The sequence below is a fragment of the Mirounga leonina genome, unplaced genomic scaffold, assembly GCF_011800145.1.
Source record: "Mirounga leonina isolate KUSES-001 unplaced genomic scaffold, KU_Mleo_1.0 Mir_94, whole genome shotgun sequence".
In the NCBI taxonomy this organism is placed as follows: domain Eukaryota; kingdom Metazoa; phylum Chordata; class Mammalia; order Carnivora; family Phocidae; genus Mirounga; species Mirounga leonina.
In genome coordinates, this window is record NW_023270855.1 from 19,129,723 (window position 1) to 19,151,264 (window position 21,542).

The 21,542-nt window shown below is 42.5% G+C and overlaps 1 long non-coding RNA gene across 1 annotated transcript; it reads right to left on the bottom strand.

The window, feature by feature from the left end:
• Positions 1-259: 259 nt before the first annotated feature.
• Positions 260-19,642, bottom strand: LOC118004962. Its single transcript, XR_004677744.1, has 3 exons — positions 18,061-19,642; positions 6,336-6,459; positions 260-573 (listed from the first exon to the last, which is right to left on the bottom strand). It is a non-coding gene; the product is annotated as an uncharacterized LOC118004962 (long non-coding RNA).
• Positions 19,643-21,542: the final 1,900 nt, after the last annotated feature.

Here is a 21,542-nt window from a genome sequence, read left to right on the forward strand (position 1 = left end):
TCAGATAAGAGTATAGTCTCTTTTGGGGGGCAAGGGTAAAGAAATACGTCTGAAACCTGATATATTTCAGGTGCTGGGATAAAGGCTATAGATACCCAGTGAGCTCTCATGGAGCTTAACTTTTAGCAGGAGGATGAACAAGGGAAAAGAAACTAATTATAATGGCCGTAATCGCTCTGAATAAAATAAACAAGGACATGGGAAAGGGAACCTCAGAAGTGACTCTCTTTAGATCAGAGAAAGCCTGCTGAGGAGGGGACTTTTAAATTGAGAACTAAGGGTGAGTAGTGAGCAGAAAAGCAAAAAGCTGAGGAAATGTGCTCCGGAAAGAGATCCTGATAGCCACCCTTCATTTGAAAAGATAGAATTCAAAAATTGGGTTGATTGTCTTTGCAAACAGAGCAGATGGTGATATTTGAGGTCAAACTCATGGCTGCCAATAGGTACTTAACAAAAATACCTACCATTTCTCTGGCCTGTCCCTTTGTCTGAAATAGTCAGCATTTGCCCTAGTCTTGAAGGGTCCTCTGGAGAAGCTCAGGTGTTTTGCTTTGGCTCCATGTCTACTGTTAACTGGGAGAGGAAATGCATTTATTAGCAGTGGCCAGCCATTAGACTAACTCTTAACAAACCAGCCTTAACACCATGGGCATTATTCATGGTTTGGACTGCCCAAAGTAGCCCCAGGACTGTTCTTCAGTCCCCTCCCCTCGATGCTGTACCTCATGCTATGCTGTAGGGTGTCAATTTCCTTGTGTGTGAGATGAGAATGTAGGACTAAGCCAATGGTTCACAATATTTTTAATGATGGAGACCTAGCCCACATTTAAAAGATAATTTTGAGGTATATAAGTTAATAGAGTTATACAAATTTTAAAAATTATACCTCCACATCACTCAAAATTCCCAGAAATAACCATTTTAACATTTGGTGATAATTACATTCAATATTTCTCTATGTGTATAAGAAGAAAAGGAAGACAGGACAGCAGAAAGGCAGGAAAAATGGAGGAAATGAAAGGAAGGAAGGAGGGAGGAATGAAGAGTAAGAGGTAAGAAGAAACATTATGAATTAAAAGCCAATCCTGAAGATGGTCAAACAGAGAGGGTGCACAAGCGGGAGGGAGGAGCAAAAGGAGAGGGAGAAGCCGACTTCCTGTTGAGCAGGGAACCCTAGGAGGCTGTAGAGGGAGGCTCAATCTCAAGACCTTGGGATCATGACCTGAGCCCTTGAGCCCTGAGCTGAAGGCAGATGCTTAACCAACTGAGTCACCCAAGCGCCCCACCTTCTATTGTCTTGATTGTCTTAACACCTCTTTTTGGAATCTTCATATCTCTTATTTGAAATATTTTCTTAGATTATATTGTATATAATTCCTTGGAGGTTGTTTCTGTCATCTTTTGTGTATTTCATCTTCTCTTTACATAGGGATACATATGTACATAATCCAGTTTTTCTTGTTTATATTATTTTTTTATTTTTCCAGTTTTTATATGTAAGCTCCATGTGGATCTTTTTCCTATGAATCATCTTTGAATAAGTCACATAACCTGCTGAAGGCAGTGGGGAGTGGTATAACTGAATTAGTGTTGAAACAATGTGTAGCTTCCATTCAGGTTGATGGTCTATTATACTTTCTCACCAAATTTATAATTTTTCATTTCCTGAGAATGCATCTCCTCATTTTCAGCATCCCCCAAATTAGAACTTTGCACCATGAAAACCCTAATGAGGATCAATTTTTAACGTTAAAAAAAGAGTGTGGGAGGGCGCCTGGGTGGCTCAGTTGGTTAAGCGACTGCCTTCGGCTCAGGTCATGATCCTGGAGTCCCTGGATCGAGTCCCGCATCGGGCTCCCTGCTCGGCAGGGAGTCTGCTTCTCCCTCTGACCCTCCTCCCTCTCATGCTCTCTCTCATTCTCTCTGTCTCAAATAAATAAATAAAATCTTAAAAAAAAAAAAAAAAAAAAGAGTGTGGGGGATTGCTAGGGAATCAGCCTGTACAGATTGCCAGGGTCTGGTGGTGTGGAGGTGGAACTGGGGAAATTGTCAGTTCCTAGGGACTGGGACCTAGGGACGCCTGGGTGGCTCAGATGGTTAAGCGTCTGCCTTCAGCTCAGGTCATGATCCCAGGGTCCTGGCATTAAGCCCCACATCGGGCTCTTGGCTTGGCAGGGAGTCTGCTTCTCCCTCTCCCTCTGCCTCTCCCCCTGCTCATGCTCTCTCTCTCTCTCTGTCTCTCTGTGTCTCAAATGAAGAAATAAATAAATAAAAATCTTAAAAAAAAAAAAAAAAGAAAATACCTAAAGACCAAAAAAGCCAATCTGAACTCACTAATGTTGTAAAGGTACTTGTGCTTGGGTACACACAATAACATGTGCAAACATTTGATGAAGAGCCCATGTATGTGCAACATGTGTTATGTATTCTGTCTGGAGAACATGGCTTGTCTGCACATGGATTCACAGAACTTTCATCCAGTTATATTTATCAGGTGCTCACCATGTGCCCTTACAGAGTTTGGTCGAGTGTTAAGACAGATAGTATGTAAGTAAGCCGATAAGTATTTTCAAAATGTGGAAGCATATAAAGGAAGTAAATGGAGTGTTGAGATGGAGAAGGACTTGTGCATGGAACAACTTGATAATTCAGGCTGGGAATTGCAGGACAAAAAGGTTAATGTTCTATGAAGACCTGAGGAAGAGTGAGCAAGCTTAGTAAAAGGAGCATCAACAGGAGCTTACCCTGAAGTGGCCAGTCCGTGTCCAGGAAAGCAAGAAAAGCCTTATAGGGATGGGTATGTGGTAAGTGAGTTGGTACACAAGGACATTAGGTGGGGGTCAGATGGTGAGATGCTAGTTCTGCGTCTCATGCGAAGTGGAGTGTTTTAGGCAGGGGTATGTGTGATACAATTAAGTCGACTTGTGATGGCTGTTGTGTAGAGCAGGGATTTGAAAATGACTGTGAAAGAATCAGAAAATAGACTTAGGTTGCTCTGGTATCCCCAGACAGAGCTGAAGACCCTTGAACTGGAGTGGGGGCAGCAGAGATGGAGAGAAGTCTGCTGATTTGCAATTCATCTAAGAGGTAGAACAGAGAGGACATCCTTTTTTTTTTTTAAAGATTTTATTTATTTATTTGACAGAGAGAGACACAGCGAGAGAGGGAACACAAGCAGGGGGAGTGGCAGAGGGAGAAGCAGGCTTCCCGAGGAGCAGAGAGCCCGATGTGGGGCTCAATCCCAGGACCCTGGGACCATGACCTGAGCCGAAGGCAGACGCTTAACGACTGAGCCACCCAGGTGCCCCCAGAGAGGACATCCTATGGGCCTGAACGCGGGAGGTGAGGAAGAAGGAGGAGGCACAGCTCTGTCTCCAGTTTCTGGCTTGGCCAACTGACTAGATGATGACGGTCTCTACTGACGTGAGGGTGATCAAGAAAAGATCATTGATTGGGAGGAGCAATCAAGAATTTGATTTTGGAAATGACCATTTGAGATGTTTCTGAGTATTGCAGGAAGTACACCAGGAAATAAGGTGGGTAGTGTGGGGCACCCAGGAGAAACTGGACAGCGTCGTGCAAAAGATATTTCGAGTCCTATGAGCGAGTGAGGCAATAGAGAAAGACTAAAGAAAGGAACCCAGTGCATCTTAGCCATTTTATTACTTAAAACTCCATAGCTCACATGTTGCAAATCATTGGACATAGTCACTTTGGCCTTATTTTAACTTACTTTCAACTCTCCTGGTCATCCATGATAGAAAGCCGGCCCAACTTATATTAAGCAAAAAAGGAATTATTGGTTCAAACGTGCTTAAGGGCAAGAATCAGTATGTTTTCAGGCACAGATGGAGGAGGTCATATGCATCACCAGGACACTGTCACACATTATTTCTTAGATCTCTTTTCCTCCATGTTGCCTTCATCCCAGGCCAAAGAGAGTGTATCCATTGCAATAATCATAGAAAAATTAATGTATTTCTTCTGACTGTACCACCTCAATGTCCTAGTCTATTTGGGCTCCTACAACAAATACCACAGACTGGGTGACCCATAAACAACATTGACTTCTCACATTTCTGCAGACTGGGAAGTCCAAGATCATGGCACAGGCAGATTTGGTGTCTGACCAGGGCCCACTTCCTGGATGACCATCCTTTTGCTATCACCTCATATTGTGGAAGGGGCAAGGGAGCTCTGTGGGGCCTCTTTTATAATGGCACAATCCCACCCATAGGGGCTCTGCCCTTATGACCTAATCATCTTCCAAACCCCCTACATCCTAAAACTATCACATATATGAATTTCAGGGGAGGGGTACACAAACACTCAGTCTACGACACTTGGATCATGTGTCCACCTTCTGCCAGTCACTATGCCCAGAATATGCTGATTGGCCAGGCTGGGTTCCATGCCCATCCCTGAATCCAAGAGATGTGCATTACACGTTGCCCTGAAAACAGGGGGTGTACAGTACCTCAGAGGGAAAATCAGAGGACCACTTTCAGAAGAGGATGCCAGTGCTGGACCAGGAAAAACAACATCCATGCTTAGAGATTGCTTCTGTCTCCAAAACACACTGACTACATATAGACATCTAATATGTCCATTTGTCCCATCAGACAATCAACCTAAAAGTTGACTTACCTTTAGTGGGTGACCTTATGTGCCAAACCCTAAAGGCAATCATGGGCAGGGTTGAGGGTGGGCCATTGAAGGATGACCTCAAAATTAAGAGGTAAAAATCAAAAGGTCAAATTCCTACCCTCCGAAGTAAGGCTATAAGTGGGTAGATGTAAGGGAAGTCAGAGATACAAGGGTGACTGTTAAGGAAATGGTCAGTCTCAGGAGTATAAAAGGAACAGGGTGACATGACATTGTATAAGGTCAACATTACAGCTTTCCCTTGACCCCACGGCCAGTGGCTGAGAATTCTATCAGGGTCGGGGACCTGGGCCCTAATAAGAAACCTTTAAATGTAAGTGTCGTAAGGGATAAGTTTATAAGACAAAGCTCACAGACCCATTTTTAAGCTTAGCAGGAAAGGGTGAGGAGCTAGGGGAACTATTTGTAGCTCCAAAAAATGGAGCCTGACCCAGCCTCTGTGTGGATATGAAGCTTGGAAACCACAATTGCGGTAATAAGCCTTAACGGTCCTCTCTCTGTTCTATTCAAAAGCACTAAATCAAACCCAGGTCCAGACTGCAGCTTGCAAGTGGTGCACACAAAGTAATTAGGCTCGTGTACTAGCTATTGTCTCTCTTCTGAGCCTGTCATACAAAAGCATAAAGCCAGAACCACAGGGGGCTGTAACTGGGTGCCATGTCTGCGTTTTAATTCCATGCACTTTCCCTTTCTCCGCTAAAGCACGGGATACAGAGCTGAAAGAGAAGCAGAGAGTTTATTTCCACGTGTCTGGGAATATTCCACAGGCACCAACTTCAGCAAAGAGAGTTCATCTTTATGCTTTCAGGAATTGGCACATCAAAGATGGATTCCCAAACTTTGAAAATGCAAGAGCTTAGGAATGGTAAGTAAGTAAGTTAATTTTAAGGTTAAAAGAGGTTTTTATGCTTGTTTCCCAAGAAAAAGACCTAATGTCTGCTTGGTTTTCTGCATGGAGGTTGGGGGGGTATATGCAGAGGAGGGAAGCCCAGAAGCGGAAAAAGGAGGCTTCAGATGGGAGGCTGCAGCTCTTTGTATGTAACCTTGCAGAAGTCACTTAATTACTCTGGGTTTCAAACCACCTGGAAAATTCATAAAAGACAAGCTGGCTCAGAAAGTCAGACACTCAACTGAATAAAGTGTGACTGAAGAAAATGAGAGAAACAATTCCAGGCCAAAGGAAAAAGAAGCTAATGATTTTTTTTTTTTTACAGTAAATACTTTGTTCTCTTCTCCTGTTATTAATTTGAAATAATTTAATCATCAGAACACCTTTCAGAGTTTGAAATATTATGAGCATCATCTGCATTCACATTTTCTCCATCGAACCATGTTTACTTCATTTGAAGGGAAAAGGATAGAGGACAAACAGTTTTAAATAATAGTCATGTCTAATAAGTCATGTTTGAATGAATTTTGTCTCCAAATTATGAAGATGTTTATTTTATGGAACTGTGATTCATTTTCCATTGACTCATGCTATCGGGGGTCTTTGTTTTTTTTTTTGTTGTTGTTGTTGTTGTTTTATCTCATTAGACCAGCAAGGGGCAATTTTTGTTGTTTAAAGCAAAGAAAGAAGTTGTATGAGTTCAGATAATATGATGACTGTAAGGAAGAAGCCCTAAAAATTATGAGGGCATAATCACGATACAAGTTTATTTCTTACTTACAAAAGTGTCCTAAGGGAGTGTTGCCCGTCAGCTTCCCTCAGTTCCAAGTGGTGATGGAGAGACCCAGATTCCTTCCATCTCCAAGTTCAGTCCTCCATCAGTGTTGGTTGCCTCGTGAATCCAGCTAGAGGGAAGGGGACAAAAGAACATGGGGGAGGCATGCCTGCCTCTTAAAAATGTTGGCTCAGAAGTGACACAGGCCACTTCCGCTCACACTGCATTAGTGAATGTGAGTGACGTGGTACATCTCAATGCAAGCACTGTTCCAAGGGGGACAGCTGGCTAGGCAGCCATGTCCAAGCCGTATCGTCATGGCATGGATAGGGAGAATGGATTTGGGGTGGGTGCTAGCTAGCATCAGCTACCTCAGGATTCTTCAGCCTTCCTACTGTGTGGGATCCCTGGGACCTCATTCTATAGCACAGTGAGGTTAGGGTCTGGCATGAAGCACCCAGGAGTTTGAAATTCTACTTGGTCATTCACAGGTCCACAGGAAGTCCTGGGCAAATCTGGCCCTCAGTTTTCTCATCTATCAAATGGGGGTAATAGTATCTACCCATGAGGGTTGTTATGAGGATTAAAGTAATTTGTACATTCTTTTTTTTTTTTAAGATTTTATTTATTTATTTGAGAGAAAGAGAATGAGAGAGAGCACATGAGGGGGGAGGGTCAGAGGGAGAAGCAGACTCCCTGCCGAGCAGGGAGCCCGATGCAGGACTCGATCCCGGGACTCCAGGATCATGACCTGAGCCGAAGACGGTCTCTTAACCAACTAAGCCACCCAGGCGCCCCAGTAATTTGTACATTCTTTGCTAAACTTTTGTCACAGAGTAAATGCAAAGTAAATGGCAGCTATCATTATCATGACCCAACTAAGGATAAAATGCCTGGATGCTTAGTTCTGCTTAGTTTGATAACTTACATCTTGAGATATTGTGACACTTTGTTCTTATTCTTGTCTCCCCAGCCCATCCTCACTCTGATGTGATTCACAATTTGTTCTGCCCTCTCCTATTTCAAGGTTTTTCTTAGCCATTATGTATGCCTTCCATCCATATATCCGTGACCCTACACAACTTTCAGAGAAGGGGAGAGGAGAGAGAGAGGAGCAAGCCTAAAGATTTCTTGAGTAAGATATAAAGGTTCGGGGGGTGGGGTGCAGGTGGTATTTTGGGGTGCATAGATGCACGGACATGAATTTGCACACATGTGCTTGTGGATGCTTGCTTCCACACAGTGAGGCATGAGAGAAGTGCAAGTGTCAAGATGTGAGGGGGTTGCTCCCCTCGTGCGCTCCTAGAAAGATACTCTGTCCCTTACGATGTCTGCCTGGGGCTCCCTCACATGTTTAGATCAAGGTAAAGTGGTCAAGTCCCACATGATCTAGTTAGCAGAGCACAATCACTGTCTGTTCTGGCACCAGCTGGTCATCTCAAGAAGGTCTGTGACCTGTCTTAGGGATTCTAGGAAAGAATTCTCTGGATGTGAATTTAAGATGCGATTGTAGGGATTATCTTTAACTTTACTTAAAAGAGTATAGTGCAGGGTTAATATATCAGATCACACACAACTTCGCAGGCCGAAAAGTACAGGGTTAACATGCAAGTGATTGCAAAACCAAAGGCAAAGTACAAATCCATATGTTGCTGTGAAATACAGAAACAGACTAACTTTAACAGATGTTTTAGCTGCTATGGAAGGAAGGCAGGTCCCTTGGTTTATGGGAATTCTGGGGCTGGGAAGTAAGGAGACCCCATTTTTCGCTGGCTGCTTCTTGCTTATCCTATAACCAGCAATATGGACCCAGTTCCCCCAGTTAGGACCATGGCAAGACTCATGTTTGCCTCCTCTACCAATTCTAGTTCCTTGCTTTCCCTGCAAAATTACAACGTCCCAGGAGTAAGCCAGTTAACAACCGTCTCTTTATTTATTATGTGTGTCTATGAATGGTAAACAGTGTATCAATAAGCACAATATTGCTGCCTAGGAAAACTACAGGGGACTATCAGAGCATTAGTTAGTGGGAGGATCAGTGGAGGGTCCTGAGAAAGTGATGGGAAGCTGACACATGAAAGTGAAGTAGGAGATAACTATGTGAGGAGTGGGTCAGAACATTTCTGCTCGAGAGAACAGTGATGGTGAGTCAGTCCCTAGCAGTGGGGGAGAGGTTCTGGAAGGTTTAAGAAGAGAGAGATGCTTGGTATAGCTGATGAAGTTGCTCTAATACAGTGCTTCTCAACCAGGAGTAATTCTATCCCTCAACAGATATTTGGCAACGTCTGAAGATACTTACTAGCCGTCACACTTGGGGAGTGAATGCTACTGGCATCTAGTGGGTCAATGCTGGGGATGCTGCTTAGCACCCTACAGTGCCCAACACAGCATCCTAAAACAAGGAACTGTCCTACCCAAACTGTCAATAATGCTCAGGTTGAAGGACTCTTCAGCAGAAGGCCCTAATACAAAGGTTGAAACAAGACAGATTTATTTTTTTATGTTTATCAGCCCAGATGCACTGATTCAGATGATGTGACCAGCTATATAATGTCGTGAAGCTAGGCCTCTTCTATCTTGTTGTTCTGTTTCCTTGTAGGGCACAGGTTGGCAAAGTCCTCTGTGAAGGACCAGATTGGCAAGGACCAGATTTGTCTTTGCAAGTCAAATGGTCTCTGTCACAATTTCGCAACTCTGACGTTGCGGTATGAAAGCAGCCATAGACAATGCCTAAGTCAGTTGATGTGGCTATGTTCCAATCTAACTTTTTTTTTTTTTAAAGATTTTATTTATTTATTTGACAGAGAAAGACACAGTGAGAGAGGGAACACAAACGGGGAGTGGGAGAGGGAGAAGCAGACTCCCTGCCGAGCAGGGAGCCCGATGCGGGACTCGATCCCGGGACTCCAGGATCATGACCTGAGCCGAAGACGGTCTCTTAACCAACTGAGCCACCCAGGCGCCCCCAATCTAACTTTACTGACATAATATTGATAGGCTGGGTTTGGCCTGTGAGATATATTTTGGACCCTCCTCTGGTCTTATGTGCTTAGCCTGCATGCCAACCAGTAGGAGGAGGAGATATGGAGGGCAAGCTTATTTCCTTTTGAGGGACAACCTCACTTCTTGTATTCTATTGTCCAGAACTCAGAAAGACTAGTAATGTAGTTCTTGGCTGGGTAGTCATGGGCCCTGGGGAAACTCAGTTTTGTTTTGTTTAAACACAAGGGAGAATGGATACCAGGGGACAATTGGCAATGTCTTCAATTGCTGAAGTACAAAATGAGGCTGGCAAGAGAGGCAGGGTGAGATCATGCCCAGCCTGAGAAGTGAAGTGTAGGGTTATAATTTTTCCCTTAAAAGACACAGGAAACTGTTGAATGGTTATAAGCAGCAGTGGTTCAGAGCGATTTTTCCATTTTAAAAAGAGCACTCTGGCAGCAATGTGGAAATGGAAAGGAGCATGGTGGGATGTAGAGACAACTTTGGAAAATACTGCCGTCATCCAGGTAGGGGAGATGGTGGCTGGGATGAGGATGGTGGCAAAGACAAAGTAAATGGATGGGAAAGAGATTTAGGGGGGAGAATCTGTAGCTCCCTACAGATCAAACTCCCTTTTTAAAATTGAGAAAAAAGCAGCTTGATAATTCCTTTTTTAAAAAATGAAAAGCAAACTTGATCACCATTTTCCATCAGATTTAGCCCCAGCCAGCCCGTGTCTGCTACTTTCCTCTTTTTCTTCTAGGACGCAAATGCCCATTGTTGAACTTCTTCTCTGGGGAAAAGCCATCCCGGGTCTCCCAAGCATGAGCCTCTGGGCTGCCGTGACTCAGAATGTGGACACAGAGTTCACAAATCTCAATTGTAATGAGTGGGCAACCCTAGCACTTTACATAAGCAAAGCGAGGAAGCGGCATGTGTTTTGAGACTGACTGGCACCAAAGGAGACAAAAGCCAACAGTATAATTACGCCAAGCATATAATATGATGCAATTGGTTACTGTCTCCAATATGCCCCACAGTGCAGCACAAGGGCTTGGAATAGTACCATGCTCCAGAACTGTGTGTCTGTGCCTTTGGAAGTCTGAGAAAGCCACAGCACCTTCTCTTCTGTTGGTCAACGGTGTCATGGGCATTTATTGAGCATCTACTGTATACCAGGGACTGTGCTCCATCTTGGGGATATAGAGGTGAGAATAAGACATGTCTGACCTTACGATTTCTTCAATTAAATAGCTCTCTAGTTTCTGCCTCAAATCCTTGAAACAGTGGATGAACAAATATCTCCCTGGTTTGTTTGAAATGGATTCCCAGTAATGAGGGCATCTTCACTGGAAATCTCAGTTATAGGGCTCTGGCAAAGATCCTTTGGTTTTTGCACTTAGCATGGTGGACACATTTATCCTTGAAAGACAATGCCCTCGAATAATTCCCTTTCAAGGAGTTGCCTTAATGACTGTTGGCACCATTTTTTTCTAAAGAGAGAGGACCTCACATTCTTCTGATGTTCATTTGTTTTTTGGTCGTTAAAATTGTTATGGGGACCAACTGGCTAATTCACAGAATAATAAATAACTCCAAGACAGAGATGATTCATATGCAGCTCTGATTCAGCCTCTTTTTCCTCTAACCCCTTTCTGGTGAGGTTTGTCAGCAAACTGCTTTTGAGTATTACTCCATCTATCACCCCATATCCATAGTCTGTGTACAAACACATTAGGATCCTTGCATTCCAGGGATCTAGGGCAGAGCATCTGGGCCTGGTTTGTAGGTGATAACTTTAGGAGGCATGGGCAATTCCAGTCCACTAGAATGCTTACTGTCCTTGTGGTCATTAATTCAGTCTTAATGTTGTTTAGCTCAGTAGCTGCTTGGCACTGTGCCAAGCGCTTTCCATAGGCTTCCTGATTTAAACGGTGGGCCACTTCATCTACATCAACCCTGTGACACAGGCAGTAATAACATCTCCCTTTCACAGAGAAGGAACTGAGCTGAGTGACTTGCAAAGGTCATATAGTCAGGAAGTGGTAGAACCAAAATATGAACGTAGGTTTTTCTGACTCTCAAGTTTATGATACTCTACTGTCCCCTTTGTTCCAAGTATCAACATTAATGGAACATCTATTTATTATAAAGGCCATACCAGTCTATCTCACCCTGAAGGTCCTAATGGGTTCGAGTTGAGCTGATTTCGTCCAGCCCAGATGGCAGTGCATTCATATATGAGAGCGGCAGGCAAACTAAGGCCATGGGCGAAAGCCAGCCCTTTTGAAAATAGAGTTTTATTGGCATGGAACCACAGCCATTCATTTACATATTTTCTTTGGCTGCCTTTGTGCGAGCCCATTACAGTTGAAGAGTTGTGACAGAGATGACGTGGCCAACAGCACCACAGATAGTCACGATCTGGTTCTTTTTCTTTTTTTAAGATTTTATTTATTTATTTGTCAGAGAGAGAGAGAGCACAAGCAGGGGGAGGGGGAGAGGGAGAAGCAGGCTTCCCGCCGAGCAGGGAGCCCAATGTGGGGCTCGATCCCAGGACCCTGGGACCATGACCTGAGCCGAAGGCAGACACTTAACTGACTGAGCCACCCAGGAGTCCCAACTATCTGGTTCTTTAGAGAAAAAAGCTTGCCAAGTCCCAATATGGAGCACTATCACATGTATTGTTTCTTTGATGAAATTCTCTCTACTGAGTAGAATGGTGTTATTCACTGACTTAGGGTTAGTATGACTGTTAAATTTATACGTATATATTATTTAATTCAATACATTTTTATCAACTGCCGCAAAACAAAAAGGTCAGAAGTCCCTCTGTGGGGGATTTTGGCATGAAAAAGAAAATGTACCATTCTCAATTAATGTGTGCCATGTGATCTTCTTGTGACTTTTCCCAAAAGGCACTCCTAAGTTTTTGTGACAACACTAGTCTTCCTCGCTTACCTGCAGTCTCGCTTTCTGCAGTTTCTGTTACTCAGGGTCAAGAGTGGTCATGGAAGCCGATGATCCTCCTTCCCACGCATGGTCAGGTCAGTAGTAGCCTGATGCTATATGTCACAACGCCTACGTCACTCACCTCACTGCATGTCATCACGTAGGCATTTCATCCTCTCACATCATTATAAGAAGAGAGAGTATAAGACGGTATTTTGAGGGAGACAGAGACCACATTCCCATAACTTTTACTACAATATATTGTTATCATTGTTCTATTTTATTATTAGTGTTAATCTCTAACTGTGCCTGATTTATTTTTTTTAAAGATTTCATTTATTTATTTGACAGAGAGATAGAGAGAGAGCACAGATAGGCAGAACAGCAGGCAGAGGGAGAGGGAGAAGTAGGCTCCCCGCCGAGCAGGGAGCCCGATGTGGGGCTCGATCCCAGGACCCTGGGATCATGACCCGAGCCAAAGGCAGACACTTAACTGACTGAGCCACCCAGGTGCCCCATGTGCCTAATTCATAAATTAAACTTTATCATAGGGTCTGTATATATAGGAAAAAAACATAGTTTATATAGGGTTCAGTACCAGCCGTGGTTTCAGGCATCCCCGGGGCAGGGGGGAGGGGAGGTCTTGGAGTGCACGCCCCTCGGATGAGGGGGTGGCTACTCTATCTGGAGTTGTGTGCAATTCTTAGACCATCACCCACAATTCCATTCACAAACTGGGTAGTTCCTGTCTTTGCTAGTCAATTACAGCCCTTCTGGAAGTGACACACAAAGCATGTATTACAGAAGTTTGAAACACTTTCACTTATCTCCTACAGTTTTAAGAACCATCAGAAACTTAGTAGTTCTGGAATGGGAAGAACACCAATACAAGCGAGCTCTCTCCGAGCTCTCCGACTGCAGCTTTATCTTCATCTTTAAGTTTACACAGTCCATGGATAAATTATAAGTTACTGCAGAGATTCCCACCAATGACAAACTGACTCACTGTCCTCCTAGTTCTTTCATCTTTTTGGATTCAACTTCTAAGGCTCTGTGTATTCTGTCAAGATGGAGTGTGCTATTTGCCAAAATTACAGAAAGTATGCCAGCATGTGGACACATTTTCCATTTTACCTGTAGAGAAAAATGTTACCATTGCTTAAGTTTTTTCCATGATTGCTTTTTGCCCCTGTAGCCAGCAGCTCGTGGCCAACTTTGTGAAATGTTTCATGTCTGTTCCTGTGCAGCCATGAAAATAGAATGAAAGGTTTAAGTGACTTTTGTTTGTTAAAATATAACAAACGATTATCCTAGAAACACCATACCATTGTAGGACTATTTTCAGTAATGTTTTGTTTTAGCTTTTTCATTGCCAAGTGCCTGGGTATCTGGGTACCGAAACCACAGTTTCAGGACACGATTTCAAAGAATGGTAATGTCACATTTCTCTTGGTTGGCTGACATCTCAAAAATGTTCTGCCTGAAGCCCTCCCAGATGAAAAGATTATTCTTTTGTTGTAAAAAACGATAAAAAGGAAAGACAAGGAAAAAAAAACAACAACAACCCTAAACGATGGGCAACTCTCTCTTTTTTTGGGTGGGGGGGGACAACTCTCTTTTTAAATATAATCAAATAGTATTTACCTGAAAAGCAATTGTGTGTTCTGTATTAGATGGGGAGCAGGGCGTGCATTCTGGAAATCACTAGTCTGAGAGTTGTAACTCTACATCTTTTGAGCTTAGTTGATGCCAGTGCTCAGGTGGTTATATTTTGCTATAAAAAGGCCCCCCATAGGTGAAACAATGAACACAACTCCGGCTATTTGAGGCCCAAGGTGACAAGAGAAAGTGATATCATACTGCAGGCTTTGCTTGTCAAATCTATCAGCAGTGGGTGGTACACAAAAGCAGTTTTATAATATTGCATCCCTGTGGGGTGGGCAGCGTTAGAGTATGAGCCATCATACTTGCAAACAGAAAGTCCTGTCTTCCCTCCCCCAGCCTAAAATAATAACTTAGCACCTGTGTAAAGTCTTCAGGGGCTTCTACATATAAAAATTAGTTAATTAGCGATTATTACCGTATGTTAGGTAAGCACAGATTATTATTATCATAATTTTACAGACGGAGTAAATGAGAACGATGGAGAAGGTGCCAGGAGAAAAATTACAATTAATGAGTTCCTAGGTCACAGGCCTGACCTGCAGGACGGTTAAAGAGCTTGCTTATTTTATTTTATTTTTTAAGATTTTATTTATTTGACAGAGGGAGACACAGCGAGAGAGGGAACACAAGCAGGGGGAGTGGGAGAGTGAGAAGCAGGCTTCCCGCGGAGCAGGGAGCCCGATGCGGGGTTCGATCCCAGGACCCTGGGATCATGACCTGAGCCGAGGGCAGACGCTTAACTGACTGAACCACTCAGGCGCACAAGATCTTGCTTATTTTAAAGAACACACTGCAGAGTGAAACAAATACCGGAAAGGCAGATTTTCTGAATTAGAAATGTCCTATTTATTAGTGAAACCAGTGCTAGGGCTCTGGTTTTTATTTATGAATATTTCCTTTTATGGTTTTTTTTTACCTTCCCATAAACTTGTGACAACTGAGCCATCTTATTTTTAATGGGGATTCCATGTGCTCAAAGGACTCACTGTTCAGATCACGTTCTTTTCTCCTTAGGAATAATCAAGGGTCTCTGAGGTCTTAGAGACCTGAAAAGGGTTTTTGGACCAGTAAATATTTGGATAAGTTACATAGCCAAGCACCATGTTTTGTGAGTGTCCAGTGTGAGCCAACACTGTCCTAGGTCTTGGGGATATCCAGCACTGACCGACATGACAGGGATCTTTTCAACTTTTTAAAAGTTTAAAGTTGACTTTAGAAACCGTACCTTCATGTGATTTAGCTGGAGGGAGAGGGTCCATTGTAACATGAAGTCATTCTGAATTTATTAAAAATCTTACATGGCCTTAGGTGTATTTGTTTTCCCTTCATAGGTAATTGCTGCAAGGCAGGGTGTAACTGATAAGCATGAGGGAGGCTGACTGGTGTTTTTTAAAAAATTCATTCCAAGACAATGGGTGTATATATTTTACAGGCAATGCTTTGTCCCCGCTACCCCCAGGAAGAGTGATGACTCCTATAATAAGGCTATCGTGGGCATATATTTTTTGCCATTCCAACATCGCTACCTCCCCCACCTTTATTTCTTGTGGTCTGGGTGAAGTTGTCCCCACTCCCTGGTTCAGGAATAGACAGAGGACCCACGGCAGGACGAGTGTCATGCCTTGGAAATGTATTGGAACTATAAGAAAAAGAATGCTCTCTCTGCTGGTGTTGACAGGCAAACCTGGGCTGCAGGGGTTATCGGTCTAATCATGTGAAGAGAACCTGCCTAAGGAGGAAGCCAGTCCAGGGGAAAGCAGAGTAGATTCTTTTTTTTTTTTTTTTTTTTAAAGATTTTATTTATTATTTGACAGAGAGAACACAAGTAGAGGGAGAAGCAGACTCCTGCGGAGCAGGGAGCCCGATGTGGGACTTGATCCCAGGACCCTGGGGTCATGACCTGAGCTGAAGGCAGATGCTTAACTGACTGAGCCACCCAGGCGTCCCGCAGAGTAGATTCTTAATACGTTCATGTGAGCACCAGGATTCAGCTATGCCCAAAGCCATTTTTACCTCCTGGACTTTTCAATGATGTGTACTTGTCTTTTTTTTTTTTTTTTTCTTTTTAAATGCCTGAGTCATTTTGAATTGAGTTTCAGGAACTTGAAGGTAAAAAGAGTTCTAATGCAATTCAAATCAATAATTTTTTAAAATACAACTTTTAGTATGGATGAGAAAATAGAAAATAGTTTTTAAATAGATATAGATAATACTTTAATAGATATAATTTTGAAAAAAATGCTTATGCGTGCATATAGACACATGCAGAATGCTCCCTATGTATCTAATATCCATCATACCCTTCTTTCTTATCAACAGATCCCTATTAATATTTTTGTATTTTTAAGACAGTTTTATTGAATTCAGTATATGAGCTACACTTCACATTACCAGGAAATTCACCTTTTTAAATTGTACAATTCAGTGGCTTTTAGTACATTCACAGTTATGTAACCATCTGTATGATTAATTTTAGAACACTTTCATCACCTCGAAAAGAAATCCCATACCCATCCCATTTCTTCACCTCTCAGCTTCTGACAAGCATTAATCTAATTTGTCTCTCTATAAGTTCTCTATAAATGGAATCACGCAATATGTAGCCATTTGTGTTTGGCTTCTTTCACTCAGAATAATGTTTTCAATGTCAACCCATATTATAGCACGAATCAGTACTTTGTTCCTTTTTATGGTGACTGATACTCTACTATGTGGATATATGAATTTTGCTTACACATTCATCAACTGGTGGATATTTGGGTTGTTTAAACTTTATGACTCTCACGAATAATGCTGCCATGAACATTCACATGCAAGTTTATGCTTTTAGTTCTCTTGGTTATATACCTAGGTGTGGAACTGCTGGGTCATCTGGTCATCCATTGCTTAATATTCTGAATAACTGTCAAAATACTTTCTAAAGTGGCTGTCCCATTTTACAAAACCACAGCAATGTTATGAGGGTTCCAATTTTTCCATACCTTTGTCTACACTTGTTATTGTCTGTCTTTTTGACATTAGCCATCCTAGTGGATGTGAAATGATATCTCATGTTAAGACCCTGTAATATATACCAGGAAGCAATGTGCCCTCATAAAAGACTTTTATTTCGTAAGTCTTCTTTACATGTAGGGGTTGTTGCTGAGATGTAAGAAAAACTACTTGGACAGGCTTCCCAGAATGGTCCTAAAGAAGGCTAAATTAGGAGGGGTAATTTTTGGTCTACCCCACTTTCCTTCATTTTTCCCCTGGACTGGTTGGGCTCTACAGTGAACATCCTGTCCATGAAGTGAGCAGAGAGGGCCGGCCCTACTGATGGTAGACCAGGAGTTATTAAAGAATCCTAAGTCCTTGATGATTTGGAAGTCATGGTATCAGCCTTGTGCTACTAACTATAGGTCATACTTTTTTATTTGAGAGACAAAGAAATTTATTGCTTGTAGACTTTATGGTTATTCTGATGTTCTATTTTCTTCAGCTAAACAATCTTTTTTTCTCCTGTATATATGTATATGTATACACATATGTATTTATGCACATATATTATACACACACATACATATATAGGTTGGCTACATGCACACAAAACCTAATTTTTCTTCTACCTGAGAACACACCTAGACCACATTTCCCAGAATCCCTTACTATTAGTGTGGCCCTGTGACTGAATTACAGTTGCTAGAATGTGGGTGGGCAATCTTTCCTTCTTTTCTTCCCATCCACTGAATGCGGCAGGTCTGAGGACAGGGCTTGAAGTAGGACAAAGCCAGTAGATGGAAGGACCCTGGGCCCTAATGACCACATGGATATCTATACCAGGGCAAGAGTAAGAAAAACATTCTTTAGTGTTAGATCTTAGAAAATTTGGAGTTTGCTTACCCTAATTGAATTGCATATACGTACACATCCAAATTTATATAAAATCACAGACTTTACCTAAGGTTACTCAGTGATCCAGTGAAACACTCATCTCCTGACACTTGATCCAATCCTTTCTCTGCTGTACTGGGTAGCAAGTAACTGGGCGTCTGCGACTATAATATGTTTCATCACATGTATTTAAAAAGTCATCTAGTTTCTTTGAGCTTTCATTTCCCCACTTTATAATGAGTACTTTGGACTGGATAAATACCTGATACATTTGTTTTCATATGAAAACTGCTGGTGATTTCATTCAGCTGCCAAACTTGGAGACCCTGTGAACTCTCTAAGGTAAGAGCTAGGTCTTGTGTCCTTTTCCATATGTCTTGTCATCTATGCACTCTACATGATAGTGGATCAGTATCTGTGGGATAAAAGTGGATAATGGATCAGTATCTGTGGGATAAAAGAGGAGCTCCCTTCTAGCTCCAAATGTCTACAATTTCACAAGTCTGGAATCACACTTGTGCCCCCCTCCACACACACACACATACACACACCTTGTCTGTATAAAAGCCACTCAATTCACAACCAGATAGTGATCCAGCTCTCCATGTGGGAGCTGGTTGTTCAAAATTCAGAATAGATTTTGTTGTGGGAACAATTTCTAAATGATGATAGGCCACAGAAGCCTATTTAACCCACACTGTGATACAGATAGCTTATACAGCAGCAGCGATCTGTGCTTAGGATTTTAGAAGCAGGAACTTACATGGAGCAGCAAGAGGGAGCAGTTTGTTCAACAGTTAAGTCTCCACTAAGTGTGAAACACGTGGGAGAGAAGGTGGACACGGTGGCCCTGCTCTAGAATAGAACAGGGCAGGGAGAGACTGGACATTGATCAGGCTGTACCCCTCTGCTGCCCAAAACCTCTCTGTGCCACCCAGTACTCTCAATGCCATTTCAAACCCTTTAGTCTGTGTGCCCTGCCAGCCCTGGATATTTGGATCCTACCCACTTCTTTATTTCTTTACCCTTACTTGATTCTATTTTTCCCCCTTCTCACCCTGTTTTAAGTTCTAGGCAAGCTCCATCTAATTTAAATAAAACAACTGCTTGACTCCCTCTGAACCTCTGCGCTCTCTGTTGCTTCTGCCTGGAGGGCTCATTCTGTCCTTTAAGCGACAATTCACATTTCCTCTCATCAGGCTTCCCTATTTAGAAGGGGCGCCTCTAATTTCTCTCCAGCACATTAGCTTATTGTACAGTCTTTATACCAGTGCTTCTCACACTTTGAGTGTATCTATACCACGTGGGGATACTGTTAAAATGCAGATTCTCATGCAGTACATCCAGGATGAAGACTGAGATCGTGTATTTCGAGCAAGCATCCAGGTGATGTCCATGCCTCTGACCACACTTTGATCAGCACTGCTATAGAGAACTTCCATCATCACATTATTAAGTCAGTATGGTATCTGTGTATTGATACTTGCCCCTGCACCCTGGAATAAGGGCTCAGTAAGGCAACATTGCCCATCTGGTTCACCCCTATTCCAGTGCTTTCTCTAGTACTGAACCCACAAATTATTTAAAGCCTAGGGGAACCTAAGGGATGACAGGGGAAGAAGGAGGTGAGGAATGTTGGGGGCATGGAGTGATTTTCTACATCATTTGTAAGGGTAGTAACTCCCGAGGAGTTAGGGGTTCTGCAGGAGGCAGCATAATGCTCACAGAGATTAATGTGAGGGTTCTGGAATACTGTCTATGTTCTTGACTGCTATTTTGATAACTTACATAATCTCTGTAAACCTCGGTTTCTTCATCTGTAAACTGGAGCTAAAGACACATAGTTTGTGATGGGCTGTGAGGATAAATGAGAAAAATGAAGGTCATGTAGTGAGCACAATGCTTGGCATGGAGTACCAGCTCAAAAAAGGGCAGACATTATCATCTGATTAAATATGATAGAAAAGACAATTAGAACAAAATTTAAAACCAGAGTGAAGGCGAACATAGCATTTCCATTAGGCTTGGGATCACTTTTGGTTAGAAAGTGCTGAATTAGACTATAGAAGGAAGGGGTTAGGGCAGAGATGGTGGATGCCATAAGAAGCGTTTGCAAAGTGACCAATCCACCTGTCCCCAAGGAATCATCTGCTTATAAACACTCAGCTGCTTCTGTGACTGTTGACTAAGAATCTAATCCATGTCAGAAAAACTAGCTACTTTTCTCAGAGGGCCTGCCAGACCAGTGCCAAATACTCACCTTCCGACAGTGTGTATTTGTGTTTATGAGCGAGCTGCTTCAACCTTCCAATTTAACACCCCTCTCTCACTGTGCTGCACTCACTAGGTCATTCTACAGTCAGCGGAGGACGTGGACTGCTAGAACTTGCCTGACTTTAGCAATTAATGAAAGGTAGCCCCAAACCAGTGGTTCTAAATCTAGGGCAATTTTGCCCCCAGGGGACATTGGTGATATCTGGTTGTCACAACTGGGGGGTTGGGCTGAGGCTGCCACTGGCACCTACCGGATAGTAACCAGAGATGCTGCTGAACATCCTACCATGCACAGAACAAGCCCCCACCAAAAAGAATTATTTGACTATCATTAAAGCCAAGGTGGAGAAACTTTGCCATTCACTGTACTTTTTTTTTTTTTTTAACCTTTCTGGTTCTTAGTCCCCCTGTTAAATTTAGCCACTAAATGATATACATGATCTGACAACTCTGACATTCTAGGAGGGTTGGTTGTCTTGTCTTTTTTTTTCTGAACTTCAGTATTTTTTATTCTAAAATTAACCAGTGAGGAGTGGCTCAGATAGCCTTTGCTTTTGCCTAAAGAGGCTGATCCACATTACTATAGCTTCTCTGTGGCCTCCACTGTAGCATTTCATCAACCACCTCTCTGTCTGCTGCCCCTGCAGAGGTGGTGGTGGGTGGTTCCTAAAAGAAGCTGACACCCAAAGCAAGCACTCATTTCCCATTTATGGTGTATGATGAGCTTTCTCTGTTTCTCAAAACCAGTTTGGTTTGAAGATTATCCCCCTGTTGACACTAGCCCACCCTGTGAAACTGACAAGCCCACACACCTTTGTTGAAAGAATGTGTTTCTTACTCATTATCTGAGAACCTGTGAGCCGCTTAATAAATATACTGATGGAGGATTCCTGGCACATGCTTATCTGAACAAAGGCCAATTATATTCCACCCCATGTACTATCAAAGAAATGCATTAATTGATTAAAGCAATGAAAAGAAAGCCTCTACCACAAAGAGAACAAATGCCACCAACACTGATTTAAGAACACTGTCCAGTGACCTCAATTATGCACTGAAAAATCTAGTAGTCAGTGACAACTTTTTAAAGGTCAGTTCAAAACAAGTAATCCTGTGGACATCAAGGCAATCCTTTCACTCTGGTGAAGCAGTTAAATAGTGAAGGTCACGGGGCTTTAGCAGCCAGATAAAGGAGAGAAGTAAAAGCAATTAGACAAAATGGATGCTGTAATCCTGCTTTCTAGACCTCAGAGCCACACTAAATCCAGAGATTCAACTTTTTCACTTCACTATTCAGAAACTGGCAGCAGAGTCCAAATGAGAATTCCATAGCTTGATTTCTTTCTTACCAGTGCTAACTGCATTTTTTTTTTTTTTTTTAGCAATGTCTACAGCCTTGGGAGAAAAAAAAATGACCAAATCCATGGATGATGCTATGTATTTATCACCTAAATTGGTATCTCGAAGTAT